The sequence below is a fragment of the Ornithodoros turicata genome, chromosome 4 (assembly GCF_037126465.1).
Source record: "Ornithodoros turicata isolate Travis chromosome 4, ASM3712646v1, whole genome shotgun sequence".
NCBI lineage: Eukaryota > Metazoa > Arthropoda > Arachnida > Ixodida > Argasidae > Ornithodoros > Ornithodoros turicata.
The window spans coordinates 81,773,613-81,789,650 of NC_088204.1; the positions used below are offsets into that span (position 1 = coordinate 81,773,613).

Consider the following 16,038-nt stretch of genomic DNA (forward strand, 5'->3'; position numbering starts at 1 on the left):
AAAAAAGAAAGAGAGAAAGAAAAACACGCTGGGGGCTGGAGAAAGTACGGGGTAACTGATGGGAAGAGAATGAGAAGGTTCTGAGTATTCGAGACAACAGCCACTGATGTACGAATAGATGAGGAGCTTTATCTTCTCTTTGAAGAATTATAAGGACCACCTAGTGGGCTTTGCGCGGTAAGTACTGTAAGGACTATTTTCGTACAAATTGATTATACGAGGAATTGAAAGGAATGGAATTATCGGAAATCTCCATTCCTTGGAATGGAATTGGAATGGAATGGGAGACCCCAACCCTGGTCTGCATACATGCTTCTGGGCAAGTTGACACCCCCAGATCAACCCCGTGCACTAATCTAAGGGCGCCCGTGATTGTCTTAGCGGGCCACATGACGCCTTCTCTCGCCTTCGAGTCGGCAATATGTACCTTCAAACTATTTTCCTCAGACGCTTCCAGACATATGTCGGCACAGTTCCCTTAGAAGTCGGCCCAGGACGTGACGTTGCCCACCTCTGTGAGGCCGACAACGGCGTGCCCTTTCAGCACTACCACCACCACCATCAAACTGCCACCTGTGCACTGATCATGTTATGACAAAGCTCATCAGCGACTGTGTACTTAAAGCACATTTGCGTGCTTTGTCGGCAAACACGTAAATATTCGCGGAAACAAGACATATGAATTGGCTTCCCCGACCGTCTGCATGGCGTCCCTCATCTTCTCTTATGCCCCAGTCTTAGGTTGCGGTCCCACTGCCGCGCGGGCGCTCTCGGAGCAGGGAACGGAGGCGATGTCCACACCGACGTTGGTCCTACACTCGAGATTTGCCGATGAGAGCGCGAAACAAGCGGGACTTCCGCACGCGTTACGAGGCAGTCGTTTGTTCTCGTCCGCTACTGACTGTCGCCTTCTTTGATTTGATTGGTTGGTTGGTCACTGCCGCATGGCCGTCTTCAGTCGCGCACGGAGCGACGACACCAGCTCTCGTGGCTCAGTGGTTAGCGTGCTGGCCATGTCACGTCGAGACTGGGAGGTGCCGACAACGGCAAGCCCTATCTCCATCACCACCACCACCACGGAGCGACGACTGCTTGCACCGGCACCGGAAAGTGGGACCCCGGTGACCTCTAAGTGACTTTCCTGCCGGTACGGGTGCCCTTGTGGACATTCGCCCACATGTAGAAGCCGTGTTGTAGTTGAACCGAAGCGCTACCATAGAAATTAGTGAAGGGAACGGTGAGAAGGAAAGGGACAACACCTCCGTGTGTGTGTCGCCTTCTTCGTCCCGTCCCCGCGCTATTTTTTTCCCACTGCTGTACTTGATATAGTAGTTTCGGAATGTTTTGCATCGATATAATACAGGTTGCTGTTGGATGGTAGCGGTTGGACGCTATAAACCTCTACCCGACAAACGTCACCATGATGTTGGTAGACAGACCGAAACCGAAACAGATCGGAAGCGGAGAGCTGGGTTCCACGAATTGGCAATTGTAGGACCAAAGGTCGCGTCCCTTTCAGAGACCATCGTAATCCCCTCAAGACCGTGGCTTTCGGGCGCGACCTCTATCGCCAGAGCTTTGAACGTAGTTCAACTTCTACCAAATTCGTGGCGCTGTCGAACACTATGACGTCATTTATTTACAAACAGGTAGAGGTCTATTGTTTGCACATATTCGATACCAAATCGCGCTACACTCTTAAAAATGAACTTCACAGCATAGCACGCTCCTAGCCAACCATAATCTCGAATTATATCGTTATCTGCCCTGATTTGTTGAAAACTGGAGGCGTACGCTTTTTCTGTGACAATTATGAACAGCATAAGTGTCACAGAAAAGGTGTACGCCTCCCGTTTTCAACAAATCAGGGCAGATAACGATATCATTTGAGATGATGGTTGGCTAGGAACGTGCTATGCGGTGAAGTTCATTTTTAAGAGTGTAGGACACTGCAGGTGCTTAGCCGCAATGTGGTGCTACATCATCCGCTGGCGGAGACATACCTCCGTGAATGCAGCTCTTACGTTGCCCCGGAGTATGTAAAACGAAACCTAGCGGCGATGCATGTCACATATGCCTCCTGTCATACCCTTTTCCATGGGTTAGTCATACGACAGCCGCTCTCCTGCCCCCAATAAGGTAAAGTAGCGTCGGGAAACCCTATTGCTTCGTCGCGGTTGTTACAGATCTCCATCGAGGCCACAGTCACGCAGACAGCACACGATAACCTCACTGCCCAAGTTCGCGGGTTCGATTATCTGGGTGCACATGTTCTAACTGGAGAGCACGACGACTGTCTTCGGTACGTGAGCTGCGTACTAGGATATACGTCACGTATATATTGCCGTGTACAGCGGAGAAGCCTTTCTTCATTCATCCAGAGGCGCCGCCAGTCTACACTCTAAGAAAAAAAGGAGTACTTTTACTCCTTTCGGGGAGTAATTGCATTGCCACAAAAAATAGTCCCTTTCGGGAGTAAATGCACGGGAGTAAATGAATGTCACAGAGTGAAGACCGCATTTCACGCGCTGTTGTAAGAGTCCCAGGTACATAATTGGTGCGCATGCATGAAAATACTTTGAAGCAAACCGTCAACGGTGATATATCGAGTGATATAAAATCTTGCGCCATACTATAGGGCACAATTTGCGAAGAAAGATGCGCTAACTGTTTCTTACTCTGTGTGGCTGGAAAATTGATACGTTTTCTGAGTTATACAGCCTTATGTCGTTCAAATTGACCAAGGGCACATATTTACGTAGACTGTCGCATTCAGGAGACTATTCGCGAAGTTTAGTGACAATTTGCAGTCCTGGGGAGTAAATGTCGGGACTAAATGTTGGGTTAGGGGACTAAAATGGGGAGTAATTGCAGACTAGGGGAGTAGAAGCTGTAATTACTCTCCGTTTTACTCCTTTATTTCTTAGAGTGTAGGACGAATCGAGCCCATGGATCGCCGAAGCATCATCAATGAAGTTGCACATCCATTCGATAACGTCTGTGGAAGGTGGCACATGTGCGCCAGCAATATTTGGAAAATATTGACTTTACATGCACTAACTTCGATAGAAATGTAGATTCTGCGAATGTGCCGAGTACACGTTTGGGAACATCGGAAGAGGGATGCTGCAAGTTCGCCATCTGTGCTGTGCAATGCTCTCGTGCGCAATGTTATCCATTTCGTTGCATTACACTTTCCCTGCGTTTGTTGCATTACTGCGTGTCATTGCAGTCATATGGTAATGCTTGGTTGGGAGTCGCTTGCGGAGACATTCTACGCGTTTATGGTCATTTTTGTTCGTTCATTTATTTTTTTTTTTGTGGTTGTCGTGGTGGTATAAGGGGCTTTCAGTGTTGATTATCAGAAGTCGTCGGGTGTCAAGTTCAATCTCTCTCTCTCTCTCTCTCTCTCTCTCTTTCTTTTTTTTTACTAATTAAATTTAATCAGCACTATCATTCCATATAGACAATCTCTAACTACACTGCCCCATATATAGGTCTGAGAACAGTTCCCATCCTTTTTTATTTTACACTCTAAAAACAGAACTTCACCGCATAGCACGCTGTGCGCCAACCATTGCCACGAATGATAGGGTTATCGCTTCTGATTCGGAGAGGGGGGGGGGGGGCGCACGCCTTTTTGTGACAATTTTCATATATCCAAATTGCCGTAAACTTTGGTCACTGAGGAGGACGATGCGCCACTGTACGTCTGCAACGAAGCTGACGGCTTACACTACGTTAGTGCGGCCAATTTTAGAGTACGCGGATATTCTTTGGGATCCCTACGTACAGACGCATACTAACATGCTAGAATCTGTGCAGAAAAAAAGCCCTTCGATTTATATATAATGCATATGGTCAGCCCCCATCTTCGACTTCTCTCTATGCTAAATCTGGTTTGCCAACCTTGGCTCAACGAAGGAAAATTCGGCGTCTCAAGCTTTTGCACGATATAGTTAGCGGTACTAATGGGCTCAAGTTCTGCGATTACTTAACTTACAATGCGAGCCGATCCACAAGACTGAAACATAGTAAATTAATCCGTGAGTTTCGTTGCAATAAAGATGCGTTTAAATTTTCTTTTTTACCTCGTACTGTACGAGAATGGAACAAATTGCCCTCTTGTCTTACACAAATTTCATCACCAACCCGGTCTTTACAAGGTCTTGTAGGCTAACTTTCTTTCTGTGTGTGGGAGAGAGTTACTAGACGGATTTCACATGGTACTATACAACAAGCACAACACACACATAACATACACAACACTTTCTTTCTTGACTTCAGATGTTTAACACTTGACATTTTGCACTGTGTATAGCCGTATGTTGTATGTGTTGTATGTAGTGTACTCACCTCATCTGCCATGGCCATCAAGAGATGGCCGGCATGCAGTATCTTTCAAATAAATAAATTCGTGGTAATGGTTGGCGCACAGCGTGCTATGCGGTCAAGTTCTGTTTTTAGAGTGTATTTGATCCATACGTTAAAGCCCCCGTGACAGACACCTTTTTCGTGCTACCGTTTTTGAACCCTGCTCCTCCGACTTGTAAAGCAGTAAAGCATATAGAAGACCTCCCGTCGCGTCGTCTCTTTTGTGTTTACTTTCGGGTTTGACGACCGTCATCTTCTCTCGCGCAGTTTCTTTCTGTCAGTCTCATTTTTATGCGCCCTATCCTTATATCTGCGGAGTTCCACTGGCTGTGTCATACAAAAGAGGCCCATTTGCGCTGCCGAGCGAGGAACGTCAGCTTCAAAGCCCGCCGTCGAAAACACGGGGACACTTTTATGACGCTCGCTGTGTTTATGAATCTATTGGACTGAAAACTTTTCGAGTGGTATTTTATGGGCACAAAAAGAGATACTGTAATGGTGACCTGCGCTCAGGAAGGAAAAAGCTGTTTGGTTAGGATCGCCGTTTAGAGTGTTTATCTTGTGCGCTTACGACACGATTATTTCTTATAAATTCATCGCCCATGATATATTTGTCGTTGATGCGCTGACGTCTAAAGGCATGGAGCGACTTGTGCACGCGAAAATGCGACGCGCGGCAAACCCTGTTGCCGACGCGAGCGAAGATATATACTCCCGCGTGCAACGAGAGAAAAACGCCGCGCGCGCTGCGTGCTCCCAGAGGTTGTACGAGCACAGGGACGTCAGTGGGCACTATGTTATACCTGGAAATATAACAAGACGGTCGCTAAAGTAATATATACGAGGGGCGTTCAAGTCAAATCAGGACTTTTCATTTTTCGCAAAAGTAAAACGAACTTACAGGGGAGAAATTAGTTTTAGTTTTCGACGTAATCTCCAGTTGCACTAATGCACTTGTCCCAGCGTTTCACGAGGGTTGGGATGCCAGCAGCGTAGAAATCCTTACTGGCACGTAGCAGCCATGATCGGACCGCATTCTTGACCTCGTCGTCGCAGCCGAATTGGCGGCCCCCAAGGAACGCCTTCAGTGGCCCGAAGAGGTTGAAATCGCTGGGGTCGAGGTCTGGACTGTAAGGGGGATGTGGCAGCAACTCCCAGCCAAGTTCCTGTAAGGTGCGTGTCGTGAGGTGCGCGGTATGCGGGCGTGCATTGTCCTGCAGGAGGAGGACTCCTTTGGTGATTAGGCCCCGCCGCTTTTGCTTCAGCGCCTTATGCACATCCCTGAGAACCTGGCAGTAATAATATGCACTATTCATGATGGTACCACTGGGAAGAAAATCAACATCAACAACGCCAGCCTTGTCCCAGAAAACCGTGGCCATGACGTTGGCCGCAGACGGGGTGCTTCGGAACTTCTTGGGAGCTGGCGAGCCCGGATGCCTCAACTGTTTGATGCGCGTTTAGACTCAGGAGTGAAATGGTGCACTCACGTTTCATCGCACGTCATGATCCGATCAAGGAACGGTACCTTAGCTCTTGGGAGCTTTCCATTCTTCTCTGCCGGTCAAACATGGAGAGCTGCCTCGGGATCCAACGGGCACTGACTTTCCGAAACTGGAGGTGTTCATGAATGATAGTGTTTAACGTTCCCACAGAAAGGTCCGGCTTTCGAGCCAGTTCGAGACATGTTATCCGTCGGTCCTTGAGGATGCGGCGCTCCATAAGTTGGATGTTCTTAGGACACTCTAAGCCGCCCCAGCCGGGATAGTCCTGCACTGATGTACGGCCGTCTCGGAACCGTTTGCACCACTCAAACGCGTTGCTGCGGCTAAGTGTATCGTGGCCATACTGAGCCTGAAGTCTTCTGTGATTTTCACATGACTTTACGCCTTCATTCACGAGAAACTTCACGACAATTCGCTGTTCGATGTGCGCGTTCACCTTGTTGTCGGCCATCTTGTCCAGCACGTGTCTTTTCTTTTGCACAAACTTTGGACCACCACGTGGTTAACGCGGAGGCCTGTCGCGCGTGAAAATGACGAAAAATAAATAGCGCGAGCCATTTGTACACTCAGGAGACAGAAAGTCCCGGTTTGACTTGAACACCCCTCGTACATGTTTAAAGTGGACCTGTGGCTGATAGTCAGCGTGTCAGTCATTTCTTGGTTGACTGTCGTGATCTCGCTAAGCTGTACAATGTTCTTGCGTATGAAACGGCGTGCTGCAATGAACAAAGCCACATCAAGTCACCGGGTAGCATTTTTCTCCTGACAGGGACGGGCGCGTCCCAAAGCACTCGTTTTGTTACGACCAGAACAAAGCAGAAACACAGAAGAACAGGGAACGCAATCGCCGACCGAGAACCAGCGTGCGTTTCTTCAAGTTGCCACCCATCAGCAATCGCCGGCGCGCGCGTACACTCTTAAAAATGAACTTCACCGCATAGCACGCTCCTAGCCAACCACAATCTCGAATGATATCGTTATCTGCCCTGATTTGTTGAAAACGGGAGGCGTACGCCTTTTTTGTGACACTTATGCGGTTTATAATTGTCACAAAAAAGGAGTACGCCTCCCGTTTTCAACGAACCAGGGCAGATAACGATATAATTTAAGATTACACTCTTAAAAATGAACTTCACCGCATAGCACGCTCCTAGCCAACCATCATCTCAAATGATATCGTTATCTGCCCTGATTTGTTGAAAACGGGAGGCGTACGCCTTTTTGTCACAATTATGAACAGCATAAGTGTCACAAAAAAGGCGTACGCCTCCCGTTTTCGACAAATCAGGGCAGATAACGATATCGTTTGAGATTATGGTTGGCTAGGAGCGTGCTATGTGGTGAAGTTCATTTTTAAGAGTGTATGGTTGGCTAGGAGCGTGCTATGCGGTGAAGTTCATTTTTAAGAGTGTACGCATATTTGGAATCGTACAATACAATACAATCCGATTGGAATATGGCAGTCGTCGAAAAAGCGGCGGGAATCTCGATTGCAGGTAGAGTGCGTTTGCCAATTACGCTACGCTGGCATTTCCTTTCTGACGGCATACCAGGGACACTCTCACCACATTCTCTCCTTAAATTTCTTCTGATACACACACATACATACATACCACACAAGTATGCGGCATCCTGCTGAACATGATTGAAAGTAACTGTTCTGAGCTTGAAACACAAACCGTGGTTCGTCTGTTGTGTTCGGTTGTTTGTGTTTCAGCCCCATCACAGTTACTTTCCATCGTGTACAACCCACAACTGAGCAGCATGCAACATTATAGGAGTATCAGGTATACACAGTGAACCCTCGTTATTATGACCATGGTCGTTCCCGAAAATTTTAGTCATAATGCGGAATTGTCATATTAACGAGGAGCGATTTGCAGAGGTTTCACTGCATTGTTCCCCAGGAGTATGGTCGTAAAGCGCGTATGTCAGATTATCGAGGGTCAAATTACCGAGGGTTCACTATACATACAGTGAACCCTCGTTATTATGACCATGGTCGTTCCCGAAAATTTTGGTCATAATGCGGAATTGTCATATTAACGAGGGGCGATTTGCAGAGGTTTCACTGCATTGTTCCCCAGGAGTATGGTCGTAAAGCGCGTATGACAGATTATCGAGGGTCAAATTACCGAGGGTTCACTATACATACATTGAACCCTCGTTATTATGACCATGGTCGTTCCCGAAAATTTTGGTCATAATGCGGAATTGTCATATTAACGAGGGGCGATTTGCAGAGGTTTCACTGCATTGTTTCCCAGGAGTATGGTCGTAAAGCGCGTATGACAGATTATCGAGGGTCAAATTACCGAGGGTTCACTATACATACAGCGAACCCTCGTTATTATGACCATGGTCGTTCCCGAAAATTTTGGTCATAATGCAGAATTGTCATATTAACGGGGGGCGATTTGCAGAGGTTTCACTGCATTGTTCCCAAGGAGTATGGTCGTAAAACGCGTATGTCACATTATCGGGGGTCGTATTAACGAGGGTGAGGGGAAGCGGAACACAGAACGATCTCATAGAGTTCCCATCACTGTTGACGCCTTTCCATCGACGGACGCTCTTCGAACGCAAAGGGGCAATGAAGTGACATTTAGCGTTGCTTGGGATATTGCTTCATTCATCGTCCGCTATGAATAATATTTTCGCGTCTACTCTGTCTCGTCCATGACATTCACAAAGACACTTCCATTTAAGTTTCATTTACATTTTACTTCACCTGCTATAAGCGGTGCGGACTTATCTTGCAGTCCTGGACCGATCTCGTGGCACGACAATGTCGGATCAGCGTGACGTATATCGTGATGTAGTATCGGCCTATAGCGAGCAGCTGCGAGGTCTAATTTCTGACCGAAATTTCTTTCTGTGCGGACACTCTGCCAGCGCTACTTGCTGCGTACCATATACGTCACGGAGCGCTATAGGTCAACATTACTCATTCGATTATTGGCTCCCTGATGGACGTGCTGCGTTTTTAATGGATGTGCAAATGCGAGTTGGTTAATTCAGACACTATTCATGGCGTGTTTGTGTCCCCTCCTGCGTCATGAATATAGTGTCAGGTGAAGTACCTCTATCGCGCACGGTAGAGGTCAGCTACGGTCGTGGTTCTTACGCAAGAGAAGCACGTTATTTGATGCACGAAAGGCGACGCGTCCAAAAACATACAAAAACGTATGAAATGGGCATCCACTGGTACTTTATTAAGTGTGTCTTAGTGCACAATTGTAGAATGGCCTGCGTGGAGACAGAGGCGGACCAATGACTCCATGACGGACATGTCTTGCGACAGCGCAGCAGGAACCGTTTATTGGGGCTGAGTTTTGTTGAAACAGCCCATAGGAAACAGGCGCGAGAGCCAACGGGTGAGCGAAGATGATGATGTAGATGAGTGCGTTTCAGTCTCACTGCCTCCCCCGTGCTGGTGAGAAGCGAACCTATATAGCAAGGGGCGGGGGGGGGGGGGTATTGGATGAAAGGCTCGAGGCGTGTGACGTATAGACGGTTTCGGTGCTTCGGCGTCGGCGTTCGACGGAAGGATCGACGATCACGGGTCTACCACGCACAAATGGAAAACCCACTGATTATCGATGATTAATGGCTATAGGTGTCGACGCATATTAAGTGACATGCCCAATACTACTCTTTCCAACAAAGCACGCTTCAACTACATCAGCACTGCCCGTGAACGCCGCGAAAGCTAACGCCGGCGAACTCTGTAACACCTAACATCAATAAACAAACTTGGGCGCTTCTAGCGACCACGTTGCTGTAAATAGGCTAAAATAGCACGTCGAAACATCATCGCCGATGTTTGAAGTCCCAGTGAAAATTAAATCGTACTCTTTGTTTTCATTTCTCGTTCCGACGGCTTACGCTTTTATGGACGGGGTAAGCCTAATTCAATGCGCTAATGGAAGCAGCGCGACCGAACGGGCCACATTTTTCGAGGGCCGTGCCGCTGAAGAGAAAGGAAGATAGAGCTGCCCTGAGACGTAAACTATGAATTATTCCGGATCAGAGGTGGCCCCATTGTGCTTCGCGTGACGGGACAATGCGTGAGTTTACTGCACGTTTAGAGGGGTGTGTTGTTTCGCTGAACAGCGTTAGAAGAGCCACGAGGGCACGCTTTAACGTGGCTGCGACTGGTGATAGGACTGGACGTAAAAATGAACTGTGGAGCGCTGGGTTTTCCTTAAAGGGGCTCTAAAGGGGGTGGTGCTTGTGGGCTTCAAAGATTACTCATGTATGTTCTGTACTCAATGTTCATTAGTTGGAATACTGCGCAAAGCAGGAAGAAAAAAATGCTCGGGAAACGGTTGTCTGAAATCGCGTGTCAGTAGTTTTGGAGTCCACATTTCCTTGATTGCCATCGAAAATGTCGTTCCAACATTGCATTTAAAGTTGGACCTGTTTCTTACTCGAAATACCGTATTTTCACGGGTATAAGCCGCACCGCAGATAAGCCGCAGGACGCGTTTTTAGGAACGTTTTGAAAATTTTCCGGCAGATAAGCCGCACTCGCAGATAAGCCGCGGGCAATACGAGACGACTCCTATGTGCGACAAAGGAGACTATAGAGTAATGCCATAAACCCTGTTGTCCATACTCCGGGATCGGCATAGTGTACAACAAAGGAAGTCAGTTCTAGAGTTCTACCAAGATCGGATTGTGCCCTTGTTGGGCGCTTTTCATGTATTGATGGGTCAGTGGTCTTCCAGAAGGCATGAATCACTGTCACCACTTTCCTTAAAGCTGCATGGGGGCAATCTACTCTAATGTGGACCCATCCCTGTTAGGCACTGTTCGTGCATCAGCAGGGCAGTGCTATTCCAGAGACACTGTCGACCCTTTCGTTAAAATCAGTGTATGGGGAAAATACCTGAAAAAAAAAAAAGTCATCAGATAAGCCGCACCGGTGGATAAGCCGCACAGCGCCCATGAGAAAAAAAAATCGCGCATAAGCCGCGGCTAATACGCGTGAAATTACGGTAAATGATCGCGCGACAGCTCGAGATTTGAGATGGTATAACCCACGAGGGGGGTGCTGATTTCAGACAACCGTGTCACAAGGTGTGACCATGTCACCGTGTTACGTGCACAAGCCTCATTAATGCAAGATGCGGCGGAAGAAAAATACAGTCCTTCCTGTTTCCTTCTCGCTCTTCTTTCAGATAACGTTGCGTCTAACCTTGCCGCCGTCATCGGTAGAAGCTTGGAAAAGGGAAAGTGAAAGGGCAGGTACGTACATGCCATTCTCGCATCGCTTTGTTGGGAGATTTGAGCGCGGCCTGCAATAGGGCTGTTGCGCAGTGAAGTTTGCACAGCGCCATTTTGGGCGCAAACGACCACGCATCCCAACAGTAGGTAGTTTCATCAGCGGGTTTTGCATGGTGTTTCAAACGGTATGGTGCCAAGGAAAGCTACAAAACCTGTAGGAAACCCGTTACCGTTACCACGGTTTCCGCTTCTTCTTCCTATTTTTGTTCTTTTTTTGCCGGCTGTTACCGTTGTAGTAGCGAATATATTTTGTAACAGAAATCCGGCATGGGGGTAAATCCAGCATGAGTTTTCAGCTTCCGTCAAAAAACGTGAGGTTGTGACTTGGCAAGTTGCATAGTTCAATTGGGAAAATTCAATTTTTCGCAAATTCAATTTGATAAAAGTGCTCCGACGTCGCGGCAAAGGCTCCCCCGAGATAAATAGAGTTGACCCCCATATAGTGTTCACGTAAGTAGATTTTTATTTTTTTATTTTTTCCCCCGTTAGATGAAACACCCCGTATAATTCGTATACCTCTGCGTGTTCAGTCCTCTTGCAAGCAGAATCGGCACGTGTCAGCGTGTCGTGCCTTAGCGGCAGCTCGATTCAACGATGCATAAATCACACTCATCTTTTTTTTTTTTTTTTTTTGTCGTGTATTTAGAGAGCCATTGATTTTAATGATCCGAAGCATTCGCATGAAAGATGTGGGGATGACGACAGGCCGAAATGGATGTTCCGCAACGCGAAGACAACGGCCACTTAAATGGGAAGTTCAATAACGACCGCATGATGTCGGCAGACCCACGCCACCAGGAAGCAAGATGCCGTTCACCAGCCATGATAATCTCGCCTGCAAAATGTAGCATTCAAATACGCGCAGCTGCCTCGTGATAACCTCACCTAAGAACTCCTACCTGCATGTATTTAGTTACGGGTTTAATAGCTGTAATATTGTTCTTCTACGCTTCGTAATTCTATTTACAATCTATTATTCCATTCTTCTCCTTCGTAACTAGTGCAGCGTTAATACAAAAACGCACTCTCTTTCGTATTCGGGCGAATAGACGCCCACCGCCGTCCAGATACATCTATCCATCGTTACGTCATCTGAAGAATTGTAGCACCCAATCAGACGCCAACGCGGAGGTACACATAACGTTCTGCTTTACCCTCTTCACGATGATGATGATGGTGGTGGTGGTGGTGGTGGATGGTGAAAGGGCTTGCCGGGTTCTTCAAGATGAGGGGGGGGGGGTGATGGCAGGATAGGCTCTTCAAGATGAACTTCACTACATGGCACGCTCCTAGCCAACCATAATCCCGAAAGACAACGTACTCGTCTCTGATTTGTTGAAAACGGGAGGCCTAGCCCATTTTGTAGCCATGCATAATAGTCTATTATGCGGAGCCTATTATGTATCTATTAATAATAGATACATAATAGGCCGCCTCTCGTTATCAACAAATCATGGGCGAGAACGGTGTCATTCGGGAAGATGGTTGGCTAGGAGCGTGCTATTTATTTATTTATTTGTACTTTGGTGCTCACCAACGGCGGTTAAGCCTAACGTGGTGGTACACCAAACACAAGAAACACATAAAAGTAATAAAAACCTCCAACAAAGCCCAAGATTCAAAGTGCTATAACAACATGTGCTGAAGATACGCACCTATCAAATTCGCCTATACAGAAGCTGCCACAGACAACAGGTCCAAATCGCCATTTGGAGCCGACACAGTCGGCGGGCTCGCTTGGTACAGTTCATAGCTCCTTTAAGAAGGAAAAGTAATCTAGTACGTCAACTATACATACGCCGTTGGGGATAAGGAGACGGAATAGCGCGCCAGGCGAAATACTGCAGCGCCACCATGCGCCATCAGTATAGGGGACCGCACTTTTTACTGCAGCGTAGTGTCATGCGGCCAGTCTCAACAGCCAATACTGAAGCAGAGTGAGTATGATGGATTACATTATCGGGTGCAGGGCAGAGAGCGTGAACACTCCGCCTCCAGCCATCCTATGTGCGGCGCAATAATATTTTGAGATCTGGCGGACTTGATTTCTTTGCCTTCCTATGGTGGTGGTGGTGGTGGTGGTGGTGGTGGTGGTGGTGATAGGGCTTGCCGTTGTTGGCCTCAGGTATGTGGGCAACGTCACGACTCACGCCCTGGGGGAATGTGCGTCCTGGGCCGACTTCTAAGGGAACTGTGCCGACATATGTCTGAAAGCGTCTGAGGAAAACCCAGGAAAAACCCCAGACAGCACAGTCGGCACCGGGATTCGAACCCGGGTACCTCCCAGCCTTCCTATGGTGAACAACACGACTATAGTAGATTGTGTCCAATGCGCTACTCTGGATAAAGTCACGAGCGTTGACGCGGCAGCCGCCAGGTGGCCAAGTTTCGGTTTTCCAGTCGGTCGAGAGCAGACTTCATAGTGCGCATTTGAGCTACATATATCTGGAACAGTGCGCGAGAACGTGCTCAATGGCTTCCACGGTTGCACAAAGTGTACAGTTCGCTGAATCAGCCCTCCCAATTTTGTGGAAGGAATTGGCGCCCGTACGCGACGTTCAAACGAAACACTGTGCGCAGAAGCGCCTCAAGAGACCGAGGTAACATCAACACTGAATTTCGGTAGAATGTATAGACAGGTAGACAGAGACCTATTCGTTTTGCACATCTACTTTGGCGTGGCACAAGATGTTTTCATGAGGACAGTTGCGCATAAAGTCCGCTACTTCATCAGCCGCTTCATCCGTTCGTATGCCTGCGTGTCCAGAAATTCAGGGATGCCGGCCACGACATCATACATACTACAACCGGGAAACACTGTTTTGCGAGAACACGATGGAAGGCATGCATATAGATTGTAGTGCCATTTTAAACGAGCAAGGAACAACAACAACAAGAACAATAAATGAAGGAGAAGCGATGACGACATGGGATGTTTCCCCGTGTTTAACGTGCCTCGAAACCATCTTTCATTCAATCCATCAGGAACTTCTCCCTAACGGTTATTGGCGATATAGAGTTGGTCTACACCATACGTTTCCGTCATTTTTTAGTCATTACCTCTTTCAAAAAGTCATTAAAAAACGTCCGCGAATTCGAACCCCGTTTGGTTCGCGATCACTATAGTACCAACTACGAACCAACCAACTACCAAGTAGTACCGACTACATTATCTGCTTAGAATTGTGATGCAGTCATCAGGTATACGATTATGAAATCCATTTACGCAATTCGTTGGAGACGTTCGTCTTTGGCCAAGGCGAATTTGCAATTATGCATTATGCAAAACTCGGAGAGCGTGTAGCTCATCCAGTATTCTCTTTCGTAGCAGCACTAAATGTCGAGCGTTTTCTCTCGATGAGGATTGACGAGCATGAGGTGAGATTAAAGGGAAGGCAAATGAATTATTTTAAAATATTCATCTTTAATGTCGTTAGAAACCTTTCATAAAAACGCTACTGTCGGAATGCGAAAATGTTTTGTCCAATTTCCAGCACAAGCGCGATGTCGTCGAAAAAAAAAATCGTGGTCTTTCTCAATCATCACTTTTGCTCAATACTAGACTAACTACTAAGGCATTGAACTAGGACATAACGGCAATATTTAGATCTCTTCTAAGCCTTCCTTTATCTTCCTCCCTCGATCTTGTATGAAACAACCTATTAATCATCACCAAAATAAACTGTCGCCGTTGCTCTTCCGTTATCTTTTCCCCCGTGAATCGAATCGAATCCAATTCGTTTATCTTGTCACCAAACGTGAAATGCGTTCCAGGCCCGAGCAAAATATCGTGGTTGTCACAGGCCTGGACTGGCAGACGTTGTTTTATGCGAAAAAGCGCTTTCCGAAAGCCATTTTTCTCGCATATCTAAATGGCTCCAACGAGTCCGCAGCACAACTATTTGACTGTTTCTGTGTACGTGTAGTTCAATAAACAAGGTTGGGACTTTGGCGACGCCAGTTTATCTCTGCAACCATGATCGTGGTGATGCGTTGCGAAGTGTGTAATCTACAATGTCGCTCCCACGACGCCCCCGGAGAGCAGATCAGAATTATAAATCGTGGCTTCGCGTTATTGGGAGACAACTCCAGGCGGAAACTAACCAAGCTGGGCGTTGTGTGTTTGTGAGTTCCCCTTTAATTCCCATCATGTTCACCAGGAGTCGGCTGCCTCGTTCTGTGCGTGGATGTGTTTGAGAAACACACGAAGCAGAGGGCATGTGCGAATAGCTATTTTAAAACCGAAGCAAATACGAAGCGAAATATAGCTTTATAACCGGACCGGATACACATGCATCATATGTATACGGATACAAACATGCGTGGAGCATGTATAAGCGATATATTCGTGCCGATCAGAATATGGAGTGGTGCTCAGTTCTTATTTTATTGATTTATTTTATTTTTATTTCGTATTCTTATTTTATTTTTGTGCCCCCTCTTTTGCGCCGTTTGCGGCCTTACTTGTGCAGCTTCGCTATTCGCATGCATTCGGTTTACAAGGAACGAAGTCGGAGGCCTCTAGACACTCCTTCCTGTTGTCCTCTCTCCATCTGTCCACGTCTGTACGCCGCTCTCTCTCTCTCTCTCTTTCTCCCTCTGTCCCTCGCTTTCTCTTCGTCCATGTTTGTAAGATGCGCTATGAGTACCAAGTCCAGACTTGTGCCCGTTACTCGAAAAAAGTAATTGATTACCGTTACCGTTACATCTGTGGAAAAAGTAATTGATACCATTACCAATTACTCGACTTCAAATGTAATTGAGTAACGAGTCGAAAAGTAACGCGTTACTTCGGTCGTTACTCTGCATTCACGCAAATTATAACTGTCTTTGTGTGCCTCAGAAAAAAAAAAAAAAAGGTTCAACA

The 16,038-nt window shown here is 47.1% G+C and overlaps 1 protein-coding gene and 1 long non-coding RNA gene across 2 annotated transcripts in view; one reads left to right on the forward strand and one right to left on the reverse strand.

Moving 5' to 3' along the window:
* The window catches only part of LOC135392123 (uncharacterized), a 163,905-nt gene that overhangs the window by 81,660 nt on the left and 66,207 nt on the right, over positions 1-16,038 (reverse strand). The gene's annotated exons all lie outside the window — the stretch shown is intronic.
* The window catches only part of LOC135392122 (allatostatin-A receptor-like), a 141,731-nt gene that overhangs the window by 49,688 nt on the left and 76,005 nt on the right, over positions 1-16,038 (forward strand). The window lies entirely within an intron of this gene.